A 13889-nucleotide genomic window follows, 5' to 3' on the forward strand; every position below is an offset into this window, starting at 1 on the left:
GGGGGCCAAGCTGCTTGTTTCCGACGCACCACTGACAGTTAGTTGTAACACACGCGCCCTCATAATGACTATGGATTGGACAAATTGCGTCGCGATTCAATAAAACAGTCTCCAGCTGAGATCTTTCCGAGCAACTAACACAGCCACGGTAACCAGATGTACGTCCTCCTGGGGGCCAAGTTGCTTCTTTCCGACGCACGACTGACAGTTAGTTGCAACCCACGCGCCCTCATAATGACTATGGAATGGACAAATTGCGTCGCGATTCAGTAATTCAGTCTCCAGCTGAGATCTTTCTGAGCAACAAACACAGCTACGGTAACCAGATGTACGTCTTCCTGGGGTCCAAGCTGCTTGTTTCCGACGCACCACTGACAGTTAGTTGTAACCCACGCGCCCTCATAATGACTATGGATCGGACAAATTGCGTCGTGATTCAATAATAAAATCTCCAGCTGACATCTTTCCGAGCAACTAACACAGCTATGATAACCAGATGTACGTCCTCCTGGGGGCCAAGTTACTTGTTTCCGAAGCACGACTGACAGTTAGTTGTAACCCACGCGCCCTCATAGTGACTATGGAACGGACAAATTGCGTCGCGATTCAATAATTCAGTCTCCAGCTGACTTCTTTCCGAGCATTTAACACATCTACGTTAACCAGATGTACGTCCTCCTGGGGGCCAAGTTGCTTGTTTCCGACGCACCACTGATAGTTAGTTGTAACCCACGGGCCCACATAATGACTATGGATTGGACAAATTGCGTCGCGATTCAATAAAACAGTCTCCAGCTGAGATCTTTCCGAGCAACTAACACAGCCACGGTAACCAGATGTACGTCCTCCTGGGGGCCAAGTTGCTTCTTTCCGACGCACGACTGACAGTTAGTTGCAACCCACGCGCCCTCATAATGACTATGGAACGGACAAATTGCGTCGCGATTCAATAAAACAGTCTCCAGCTGAGATCTTTCCGAGCAACTATCACAGCTACGGTAACCAGATGTACGTCCTCCTGGGGGCCAAGTTGCTTGTTACCGACGCACCACTGTCAGTTAGTTGTAGCCCACGCGCCCTCATTATGACTATGGAATGGACAAATTGCGTTGCGATTCAATAATTCAGTCACCAGCAGACTTCTTTTCGAGCAACTAACACAGCTACAGAAACCAGATGTACGTCCTCCTGGGGCCAAGTTGCTAGTTTCCGACGCACCACTGATAGTTAGTTGTAACCCACGCGTTCTCATAATGACTATGGAACGGAGAAATTGCGTCGCGATTCAATAATTCATTCTCCAGGTGACATCTTGCCGAGCAACTAACACAGCTACGGTAACCAGATGTACGTCCTCCTGGGGGCCAAATTGCTTGTTTGCGACGCACGACTAACAGTCAGTTGTAACCCACGCGCCCTCATAATGAATATGGAACGGACAAATTGCGTCGCGATGCAATAATTCAGTCTCCAGCTGACTTCTTTCCGAGCAACTAACACAGCTACGGTAACCAGATGTACGTCCTGCTGGGTGCCAAGTTGCTTGTTACCGACGCACCACCGACAGATAGTTGTAACCGACACGCACTCATAATGACTATGGAACGGACAAATTGCGTCGCGATTCAATAATTCGGTCTCAGGCTGACTTCTTTCCGAGCAACTAATACAGCTACGGTAACCAGACGTACGTCCTCCTAGGTGCCAAATAGCTTGTTTACGACGCACAACTGACAGTTAGCTGTAACCGACGCGCCCTCATAATGACTATGGAACGGACAAATTGCATCGCGATTCAATAATTCAGTCTCCAGCTGACTTCTTTAGGAGCAACTAACACAGCTACGGTAACCAGATGTACGTCCTCCTGGGGGCCAAGTTGCTAGTTTCCGACGCACCACTGATAGTTAGTTGTAACCCACGCACCCTCATAACGACTATGGAACGGACAAATTGCGTCGTGATTCAATAATAAAGTCTCCAGCTGACATCATTCTGAGCAACTAACACAGCAACAGTAACCAGATGTACGTCCTCCTGGGGGCCAAGTTGCTTCTTTCCGACGCAGGACTGACAGTTAGTTGCAACCCACGCGCCCTCATAATGACTATGGAACGGACAAATTGCGTCGCGATTCAATAATTCAGTCTCCAGCTGACTTCTTTAAGAGCAACAAACACAGCTACGGTAACCAGATGTACGTCCTCCTGGGGGCCAAGCTGCTTGTTTCCGACGCACCACTGACAGTTATTTGTAACCCACGCGCCCTCATAATGACTATGGATCGGACAAATTGCGTCGTGATTCAATAATAAAATCTCCAGCTGACATCTTTCCGAGCAACTAACACAGCTACGGTAAACAGATGTACGTCCTGCTGGGTGCCAAGTTGCTTGTTTCCGACGCACCACTGACAGATAGTTGTAACCGACACGCACTCATAATGACTATGGAACGGACAAATTGCGTCGCGATTCAATAATTCGGTCTCAGGCTGACTTCTTTCCGAGCAACTAATACAGCTACGGTAACCAGACGTACGTCCTGTTAGGAGCCAAGTAGCTTGTTTACGACGCACAACTGACAGTTAGCTGTAACCGACACGCCCTCATAATGGCTATGGAACGGACAAATTGCATCGCGATTCAATAATACAGTCTCCAGCTGACTTATTTCCGAGCAACTAACACAGCTACGGACACCAGATGTACGTCCTCCTGGGGGCCAAGCTGCTTGTTTCCGACGCACCACTGACAGTTAGTTGTAACACACGCGCCCTCATAATGACTATGGATTGGACAAATTGCGTCGCGATTCAATAAAACAGTCTCCAGCTGAGATCTTTCCGAGCAACTAACACAGCCACGGTAACCAGATGTACGTCCTCCTGGGGGCCAAGTTGCTTCTTTCCGACGCACGACTGACAGTTAGTTGCAACCCACGCGCCCTCATAATGACTATGGAATGGACAAATTGCGTCGCGATTCAGTAATTCAGTCTCCAGCTGAGATCTTTCTGAGCAACAAACACAGCTACGGTAACCAGATGTACGTCTTCCTGGGGTCCAAGCTGCTTGTTTCCGACGCACCACTGACAGTTAGTTGTAACCCACGCGCCCTCATAATGACTATGGATCGGACAAATTGCGTCGTGATTCAATAATAAAATCTCCAGCTGACATCTTTCCGAGCAACTAACACAGCTATGATAACCAGATGTACGTCCTCCTGGGGGCCAAGTTACTTGTTTCCGAAGCACGACTGACAGTTAGTTGTAACCCACGCGCCCTCATAGTGACTATGGAACGGACAAATTGCGTCGCGATTCAATAATTCAGTCTCCAGCTGACTTCTTTCCGAGCATTTAACACATCTACGTTAACCAGATGTACGTCCTCCTGGGGGCCAAGTTGCTTGTTTCCGACGCACCACTGATAGTTAGTTGTAACCCACGGGCCCACATAATGACTATGGATTGGACAAATTGCGTCGCGATTCAATAAAACAGTCTCCAGCTGAGATCTTTCCGAGCAACTAACACAGCCACGGTAACCAGATGTACGTCCTCCTGGGGGCCAAGTTGCTTCTTTCCGACGCACGACTGACAGTTAGTTGCAACCCACGCGCCCTCATAATGACTATGGAACGGACAAATTGCGTCGCGATTCAATAAAACAGTCTCCAGCTGAGATCTTTCCGAGCAACAAACACAGCTACGGTAACCAGATGTACGTCTTCCTGGGGGCCAAGCTACATGTTTCCGATGCACCACTGACAGTTAGTTGTAACCCACGCGCCCTCATAATGACTATGGATCGGAAAAATTGCGTCGTGATTTAATAATAAAGTCTCCAGCTGACATCTTTCCGAGCAACTAACACAGCAACGGTAACCAGATGTACGTCCTCCTGGGGGCCAAGTTGCTTGTTTCCGACGCACCACTGACACTTAGTTGTAACCCACGGGCCATCATAATGACTATGGAACGGACAAATTGCGTCGCGATTCAATAATTCAGTCTCCAGCTGAGATCTTTCCGAGCAACTAAAACAGCTACGGTAACCAGATGTACGTCCTCCTGGGGGCCAAGTTGCTTCATTCCGACGCAGGACTGACAGTTAGTTGCAACCCACGCGCCCTCATAATGACTATGGAACGGACTAATTGCGTCGCGATTCAATAATTCAGTCTCCAGCTGACTTCTTTAAGAGCAACAAACACAGCTACGGTAACCAGATGTACGTCCTCCTGGGGGCCAAGCTGCTTGTTTCCGACGCACCACTGACAGTTAGTTGTAACCCACGCACCCTCATAATGACTATGGATCGGACAAATTGCGTCGTGATTCAATAATAAAATCTCCAGCTGACATCTTTCCGAGCAACTAACACAGCTACGATAACCAGATGTACGTCCTCCTGGGGGCCAAGTTGCTTGTTTCCGAAGCACGACTGACAGTTAGTTGTAACCCACGCGCCCTCATAGTGACTATGGAACGGACAAATTCCGTCGCGATTCAATAATTCAGTCTCCAGCTGACTTCTTTCCGAGCATTTAATACATCTACGTTAACCAGATGTACGTCCTCCTGGGGGCCAAGTTGCTTGTTTCCGACGCACCACTGATAGTTAGTTGTAACCCACGCGCCCTCATTATGACTATGGAATGGACAAATTGCGTCGCGATTCAATAATTTAGTCTCCAGCTGACTTCTTTAGGAGCAACTAACACAGCTACGGTAACCAGATGTACGTCCTCCTGGGGGCCAAGTTGCTAGTTTCCGACGCACCACTGATAGTTAGTTGTAACCCACGCGCCCTCATTATGACTATGGAATGGACAAATTGCGTCGCGATTCAAAAATACAGTCTCCAGCTGACATCTTTCCAAACAACTAACACAGCTACGGTATCCTGCTGTACGTCCTCCTGGGAGACAAGTTACTTGTTTCCGACGCACCACTGACAGTTAGTTGTAACCCACGCGCCCTCATTATGACTATGGAATGGACAACTTGCGTCGCGATTCAATAATTCAGTCACCAGCAGACTTCTTTTAGAGCAACTAACACAGCTACGGAAACCAGATGTACGTCCTCCTGGGGCAAAATTGCCTGTTTCTGACGCACCACTGATAGTTAGTTGTAACCCACGCGTTATCATAATGACTATGGAACGGAGAAATTGCGTCGCGATTCAATAATTCATTCTCCAGGTGACATCTTGCCGAGCAATTAACACAGCTACGGTAACCAGATGTACGTCCTCCTGGGGGCCAAATTGCTTGTTTGCGACGCACGACTAACAGTTAGTTGTAACCCACGCGCCCTCATAATGAATATGGAACGGAAAAATTGCGTCGCGATGCAATAATTCAGTCTCCAGCTGACTTCATTCCGAGCAACTAACACAGCTACGGTAACCAGATGTACGTCCTGCTGGGTGCCAATTTGCTTGTTTCCGACGCACCACTGACAGATATTTGTAACCGACACGCACTCATAATGACTATGGAACGGACAAATTGCGTCGCGATTCGATAATTCGGTCTCAGCCTGACTTCTTTCCGAGCAACTAATACAGCTACGGTAACCAGACGTGCGTCATCCTAGGAGCAAAGTAGCTTGTTTACGACGCACAACTGCAGTTAGTTGTAACCGACGCTCCCTTATAATGACTATGGAATGGACAAATTGCGTCGCGATTCAATAATACAGTCTCCAGCTGACTTCTTTCCGAGCAACTAACACAGCTACGGTAACCAGATGTACGTCCTCCTGGGGGCCAAGCTGCTTGTTTCCGACGCACCACTGACAGTTAGTTGTAACCCACGCGCCCTCATAATGACTATGGATCGGACAAATTGCGTCGTGATTCAATAATAAAATCTCCAGCTGACATCTTTCCGAGCAACTATCACAGCTACGATAACCAGATGTACGTCCTCCTGAGGACCAAGTTGGTTGTTTCTGAAGCACGACTGACAGTTAGATGTAACCCACGCGCCCTCATAGTGACTATGGGACGGACAAATTGCGTCACGATTCAATAATTCAGTCTCCAGCTGACTTCTTTCCGAGCATTTAACACATCTACGTTAACCAGATGTACGTCCTCCTGGTGGCCAAGTTGCTTGTTTCCGACGCACCACTGATAGTTACCCACGCGTCCTCATTATGACTATGGAACGGACAAATTGCGTCGCGATTCAATAATTCAGTCTCCAGCTGACTTAGTTCCGAGCGACTAACACAGCAACGGTAACCAGATGTACGTCCTACTGGGGGCCAAGTTGCTTGTTTATGACGCACCACTGACAGTTGTAACCCACGCGCCCTCATAATGACTATGGAAGGGACAAATTGCGTCGCGATTCAATAATTCAGTCTCCAGCCGACTTCTTTAAGAGCAACAAACACAGCTACGGTAACCAGATGTACGTCCTTCTGGGGGCCAAGTTGCTTGTTTCCGACGCACCACTGATAGTTAGTTGTAACCCAAGCGCCCACATTATGACTATGGAACGGACAAATTGCGTCGCGATTCAAAAATACAGTCTCCAGCTGAGATCTTTCCGAGCAACTAACACAGCTACGGTAACCAGATATACGTGCTCCTGGGAGAAAGGTTGCTTGTTACCGTCGCACAACTGACAGTTAGTTGTAACCCACGCGCCCTCATAGTGACTATGGAACGGACAAATTGCGTCGCGATTCAATAAAACAGTCTCCAGCTGACATCTTTCCGAGAAACTAACTCAGCTACGGTAACCAGATGTACGTCCTCCTGGGGCCCAAGTTGCTTGTTTCCGACGCACGACTGACAGTTAGTTGTAACCCACGCGCCCTCATAATGAATATGGAACGGACAAATTGCGTTGCGATTCAATATTTCAGTCTCCAGCTGACTTAATTCCGAGCTACTAATACATCTACAGTAACCAGATGTACGTCCTCCTGGGGGCAAGTTGCCTCTTTCCGACGCACGACTGACAGTTAGTTGTATCCCACGCGCCCTCAAAATGACTATGGAACGGACAAATTGCGTCGCGATTCAATAATTCAGTCTCCAGCTGACTTCCTTCCGAGCAACTAACACAGCTACAGTAACCTGATGTACGTCCTCCTGGGGGCCAAGTTGCTTGTTTCCGACGCACCACTGACAGATAGTTGTAATCCAAGCGCCCTCATAATGACTATGGAACGGCCAAATTGCGTCGCGATTCAATAATTCAGTGTCAGGCTGACTTCTTTCCGAGCAACTAATACAGCTACGGTAACCAGATGTACGTCCTCATGGGAGCCAAGTAGCTTGTTTCAAACGCACCACTGACAGTTAGTTGTAACCCATGCGCCCTCATAATGACTATGGAACGGACGAATTGCGTCGCGATTCAATAATACAGTCTCAAGCTGACATCTTCCCGAGCAACTAATACAGCTACGGTAACCAGATGTACGTCCTCATGGGAGCCAAGTTGCTTCTTTCTGACGCACGACTGACAGTTAGTTGTATCCCACCCCCCTCATAATGACTATTGAACGGAGAAATAGCGTCGCGATTCAATAATTCAGTCTCAGGCTGACTTATTTCCGAGCTACTAATACATCTACAGTAACCAGATGTACGTCCTCCTGGGGCAAGTTGCTTCTTTCCGACGCACGACTGACAGTTAGTTGTATCCCACGCGCCCTCAAAATGACTATGGAACGGACAAATTGCGTCGCGATTCAATAATTCAGTCTCCAGCTGACTTCCTTCCGAGCAACTAACACAGCTACAGTAACCTGATGTACGTCCTCCTGGGGGCCAAGTTGCTTGTTACCGACGCACAGCTGACAGTTAGTTGTTTCCCACGCGCTCTCAAAAGGACTATGGAACGGAGAAATTGCGTCGCGATTCAATAATTCAGTCACCAGCTGACTTCTTTCCGAGCAACTAACACAGCTACGGAAACCACATGTACGTCCTCCTGGGTGCCAAGTTGCTTGTTTTCGACGCACCACTGACAGATAGTTGTAACCCACGCGCGCTCATAAACACTATGGAACGGAGGAATTGCGTCGCCATTCAATAATACAGTCTCCAGCTGACTTCTTTCCGAGCAACTAACACAGCTACGGTAACCAGATGTACGTCCTCCTGGGGGCCAAGCTGCTTGTTTCCGACGCACCACTGACAGTTAGTTGTAACACATGCGCCCTCATAATGACTATGGATCGGACAAATTGCGTCGTGATTCAATAATAAAATCTCCAGCTGACATCTTTCCGAGCAACTAACACAGCTACGATAACCAGATGTACGACCTCCTGGGGGCCAAGTTGCTTGTTTATGACGCACCACTGACAGTTAGTTGTAACCCACGCGCCCTCATAATGACTATGGAAGGGACAAATTGCGTAGCGATTCAATAATTCAGTCTCCAGCTGACTTCATTAAGAGCAACAAACACAACTTCGGTAACCAGATGTACGTCCTTCTGGGGGCCAAGTTGCTTGTTTCCGACGAACCACTGACAGTTAGTTGTAACCCACGCGCCCTCATTATGACTATGGAATGGACAAATTGCGTCGCGATTCAATAATTCAGTCTCGAGCTGACTTCTTTCCGAGCATTTAACACATCTACGGTAACCAGATGTACGTCTTCCTGGGGGCCAAGTTGCTAGTTTCCGACGCACCACTGATTGTTAGTTGTAACCCACGCGCCCTCATTATGACTATGGAATGGACAAATTGCGTCGCGATTCAATAAATCAGTCCCCAGCTGACTTCCTTAGAAGCAACAAACTCAGCTACGGTAACCAGATGTACGTCCTTCTGGGGGCCAAGTTGCTAGTTTTCGACGCACCACTGATAGTTAGTTGTAACCCACGCGCCCTCATTATTGCTATGGAATGGACAAATTGCGTCGCGATTCGAAAATACAGTCTCCAGCTGACATCTTTCCCAGCAACTAACACAGTTACGGTATCCAGATGTACGTCGTCCTGGGAGCCAAGTTACTTGTTTCCGACGCACCACTGACAGTTAGTTGTAACCCACGCGCCCTCATAACGACTATGGAACGGACAAATTGCGTCGTCATTCAATAATAAAGTCTACAGCTGACATCTTTCCGAGCAACTAACACAGCTACGGTAACCAGATGTACGTCCTCCTGGGGGCCAAGTTGCTTGTTTCCGACACATGACTGACAGTTAGTTGTAACCCACGCGCCCTCATAATGACTATGGAAGGGACAAATTGCGTCGCGATTCAATAATTCAGTCTCCAGCTAACTTCTTTAAGAGCAAGAAACACAACTTCGGTAACCAGATGTACGTCTTTCTGGGGGCCAAGTTGCTTGTTTCCGACGCACCACTTACAGTTAGTTGTAACCCAAGCGCCCTCATTATGACTATGGAATGGACAAATTGCGTCGCGATTCAAAAATACAGTCTCCAGCTGAGATCTTTCCGAGCGACTGACACAGCTACGGTAACCAGATGTACGTCCTCCTGGGGGCCAAGTTGCTGGTTTCCGTCGCACCACTGACAGTTGTAACCCACGAGCCCTCATAATGACTATGGAACGGAAAAATTGCGTCACGATTCAATAATACAGTTACCAGCTGACATCATTCCGAGCAACTAACACAGCTTCGGTAACCAGATGACTTCCTCCTGCGATCCAAGTTGCTTGTTTCCGAAGCACAACTGACAGTTAGTTGTAACACACGCGCCCTCATAGTGACTATGGAACGGACAAATTGCGTCGCGATTCAATAAAACAGTCTCCCGCTGACATCTTTCCGAGCAACTAACACAGCTACGGTAACCAGATGTACGTCCTCCTGGGGGCCAAGTTGCTTGTATCCGACGCACCACTGACAGTTAGTTGTAACCCACGCGCCCTCGTAATGACTATGGAACGGACAAATTGCGTCGCGATCCAATAATTCAGTCTCCAGCTGACTTCCTTCCGAGCAACTAACACAGCTACGGTAACCAGATGTACGTCCTCCTGGGGGCCAAGTTGCTTGTTAACGATGCACCACTGACAGTTAGTTATATCCCACGCGCCCTGATAATGACTATGGAATGGACAAATTGCGTCGCGCTTCAATAATTCAGTCTCCAGCAGACTTCTTTCCAAGCAACTAACACAGCTACGGTAACCAGATGTACGTCCTCCTGGGGCCAAGTTGCTTGTTTCCTACGCACCACTGATAGTTAGTTGTAACCCACGCGCCCTCATAATGACTATGGACCGTAAAATTGCGTAGCGATTCAATAATTCAGTATCCAGCTGACTTCTTTCTGAGCAACTAATACAGCTACGGTAACCAGATGTACGTCCTCCTGTGAGACAAGTAGCTTGTTTCCGATGCACAACTGACAGTTAGTTGTAACCCACGCGCCCTTATAATGACTATGGAACGGACAAAATGCGTCGCAATTCAATAATACAGTCTCCGGCTCACTTCTTTCCGAGCAACCAACACAGCTACGGTAACCAGATGTACGTCCTCCTGGGAGCCAAGTTACTTGTTTCCGATGTACCACTGACAGTTAGTAGTAACCCACACGCCCTCATAATGACTATGAAACGGACAAATTGCGTCGTGATTCAATAATAAAGTCGCCAGCTGACATCATTCCGAGCTACTAACACAGCTACGGTAACCAGATGTACGTCCTCCGGGGGGCCAAGTTGCTTGTTTCCGACGCACGACTGACAGATAGTTGTGACCCACGGGCCCTCATTATGACTATGGAACGGACAAATTGCGTCGCGGTTCAATAATTCAGTCTCCAGCTGACATCTTTCCGAGCAAATAACACAGCTACGGTAACCAGAGGTACGTCCTCCTGGGGGCCAAATTGCTTGTTTCCGACGAACGACTAACAGTTAGTTGTAACCCAAGCACCCTCATAATGAATATGGAACGGACAAATTGCGTCGCGATTCAATAAAACAGTCTCCAGCTGACATCGTTCCGAGCAACTAACACATCTACGGTAACCAGATGACTTCCTCCTGGGGGCAAAGTTGCTTGTTGCCGAAGCACAACTGACAGTTAGTTGTAACCCACGCGCCCTCATAGTGACTATGGAATGGACAAATTGCGTTGCGATTCAATAAAACAGTCTCCAGCTGACTTCTTTCCGAGCAACTAACACAGCTACGGTAACCACATGTACGTCCTCCTGGGTGCCAAGTTGCTTGTTTTCGACGCACCACTGACAGATAGTTGTAACACACGAGATCTCATAATGACTATGGAACGGAGAAATTATGTCGCCATTCAATAATACAGTCTCCATCTGACTTCTTTCCGAGCAAATAACACAGCTACGGTAACCAGATGTACGTCCTCCTGGGGGCCCAATTGCTTGTTTCCGACGCACCACGGATAGTTAGTTGTAACCCACGCGCCCTCATTATGACTATGGAATGGACAAATTGCGTCGCGATTCAATAATTCAGTCTCCAGCTGACTTCTTTAGGAGCAACAAACACACCTACGGTAACCAGATGTACGTCCTCCTGGGGGCCAAGTTGCTAGTTTCCGACGCACCACTGATAGTTAGTTGTAACCCACGCGCCCTCATTATGACTATGGAATGGACAAATTGTGTCGCGATTCAATAAAACAGTCTCCAGCTGGCATCTTTCCGAGCAACTAACACAGTTACGGTATCCAGATGTACGTCCTCCTGGGAGCCAAGTTACTTGTTTCCGACGCACCACTGACAGTTAATTGTAACCCACGTGCCCTCATAACGACTATGGAACGGACAAATTGCGTCGTGATTCAATAATAAAGTCTCCAGCTGACATCTTTCCGAGCAACTGACACAGCTACGGTAACCAGATGAGCGTCCTCTTGGGGGCCAAGTTGCTTGTCTCCGGCGCACAACTGACAGTTAGTTGTAACCCAGGCGCCCTTATAATGACTATGGAACGGACAAATTGCGTCGCGATTCAATAATTCAGTCTCCAGCTGACTTCTTTCCGAGCGACTAACACAGCAACGGTAACCAGATGTACGTCATCCTGGGTGCCAAGTTGCTTGTTTCCGACGCACCACTGACAGATAGTTGTTATCCAAGCGCCCTCATAATGACTATGGAACTGCCAAATTGCGTCGCGATTCAATAATTCAGTCTCAGGCTGACTGCTTTCCGAGCAACTAATATGGCTACGGTAACCAGATGTACGTCCTCCTGGGGGCCAAGTTGCTTCTTTCCGACGCACGACTGACAGTTAGTTGTATCCCACGCGCCCTCGTATTGACTATGGAACTGACAAATTGCGTCGCGATTCAATAATTCAGACTCCTGCTGACTTCCTTCCGAGCAACTAACACAGCTACGGTAACCAGATGTACGTCCTCCTGGGGGCCAAGTTGCTTTTTACCGACGCACAGCTGACAATTAGTTGTATCCCACGCGCCCTCAAAATGACTATGGAACGGAGAAATTGCGTCGCGATTCAATAATTCAGTCTCCAGCTGACTTCTTTCCGAGCGACTAACACAGCAACGGTAACCAGATGTACGTCCACCTGGGGGCCAAGTTGCTTGTTTATGACGCACCACTGACAGTTAGTTGTAACCCACGCGCCCTCATTATGACTATGGAACGTACAAATTGCGTCGTGATTCAATAATTCAGTCTCCAGCTGACATCTTTCCGAGCAACTAACACAGCTAAGGTAAACAGAGGTACGTCCTATTGGGGGCCAAATTGCTTGTTTCCGACGCTCGACTAACAGTTAGTTGTCACCCACGCGCCCTCATAATGACTATGGAAGGAACAAATTGCGTCGCGATTCAATAATTCAGTCTCCAGCTGACTTCTTTAAGAGCAACAAACACAACTACGGTAACCAGATGTACGTCCTTCTGGGGGCCAAGTTGCTTGTTTCCGACGCACCACTGACAGTTAGTTGTAACCGAAGCGCCCTCATTATGACTATGGAACGGACAAATTTCGTCGTGATTCAAAAATACAGTCTCCAGCTGAGATCTTTCCGAGCAACTGACACAGCTACGGTAACCAGATGTACGTCCTCCTGGGGGCAAGTTGCTTGTTTCTGTCGCACCACTGACAGTTAGTTGTAACCCACGAGCCCTCATAATGACTATGGAATTGACAAATTGCGTCTCGATTCAATAATACAGTCTCCAGCCGATTTCATTCCGAGCAACTAACACTGCTACGGTAACCAGAAGACTTCCTCCTGCGGGCCAAGTTGCTGGTTTCCGAAGCACAACTGACAGATAGTTGTAATCGAAGCGCCCTCATAATGACTATGGGATGGACAAATTGCGTCGCGATTCAATAATTCAGTCTCAGTCTGACTTCTTTCCGAGCAACTAATACAGCTATGGTAACCAGATGTACGTCCTCCTGGGGCCAAGTTGCTTCTTTCCGACGTACGACTGACAGTTAGTTGTATCCACGCGCCCTCGTATTGACTATGGAACTGACAAATTGCGTCGCGATTCAATAATTCAGTCTGCAGCTGACTTCCTTCCGAGCAACTAACACAGATACGGTAACCATATGTACGTCCTCCTGGGTGCCAAGTTGCTTGTTTTCGACGCACCGCTGACAGATAGTTGTAACCCACGCGCCCTCATAATGACCATGGAACGGAGAAATTGCGTCGCTATTCAATAATACAGTCTCCAGCTGACTTCTTTCCGAGCAAATAACACAGCTACGGTAACCAGATGTACGTCCTCCTGGGGGCCAAGCTGCTTGTTTCCGACGCACCACTGACAGTTAGTTGTCACCCACGCGCCCTCATAATGACTATGGAAGGAACAAATTGCGTCGCGATTCAATAATAAAATCTCCAGCTGACATCTTTCCGAGCAACTAACACAGCTACGA

This window comes from Schistocerca gregaria, chromosome 3 (assembly GCF_023897955.1).
Source record: "Schistocerca gregaria isolate iqSchGreg1 chromosome 3, iqSchGreg1.2, whole genome shotgun sequence".
Classification (NCBI taxonomy): Eukaryota; Metazoa; Arthropoda; class Insecta; order Orthoptera; family Acrididae; genus Schistocerca; species Schistocerca gregaria.